The sequence below is a fragment of the Crotalus tigris genome, unplaced genomic scaffold, assembly GCF_016545835.1.
Source record: "Crotalus tigris isolate CLP2741 ecotype Arizona unplaced genomic scaffold, ASM1654583v1 scf7180000019200.1136910, whole genome shotgun sequence".
NCBI lineage: Eukaryota > Metazoa > Chordata > Lepidosauria > Squamata > Viperidae > Crotalus > Crotalus tigris.
The window spans coordinates 530372-530965 of NW_024097429.1; positions in this window are offsets into that span (position 1 = coordinate 530372).

Consider the following 594-nt stretch of genomic DNA (forward strand, 5'->3'; position numbering starts at 1 on the left):
CAGAAGCTTCAGCAATTTCATGAGTTATTCCATATTATCTTGAGATGTCCAGATTGAAGAAGCTTGCCATAAGCTGTGTTTGCACATTAATCATACTGCTTTCCTTTAAATGCTGGAATTTAGCAGAGTTTTGATTTTGTGGCAAGTTAGGCCTGGTTAAATTGCAATACTGGAATTAATTATACCACAAATCTCTAGGCCCTAGGGTATCATAAATTCAGAAAACATATATCAACAATATTTCAGGATAATTAAGTTTAGAAGAATCCAGATTATATTGAAGAAAAATGTTCATAGAACATCTCCCCATTATCATTTATAATGGACATGTTTCATCTTTTGGATAAGGAAACTGGAAAAAATAATGTATATTCAAGTAGATATGGAATAAAATGCTTCTTCAAGTACCTATTCTCCAACTGTTTACGGCTTTAGGGAATACCATCATTGGCCAGGATAAAAAAATAATAATAAATAGTTCTATTGGAAAGCAACTGATTGAAATTATACAGTATTTGAAACTTTGAGACTTGAGACACTTTGTTTCTTGATCCCAAAATACACTTGTGTCTGGAACAAACTTGTCAGATATCA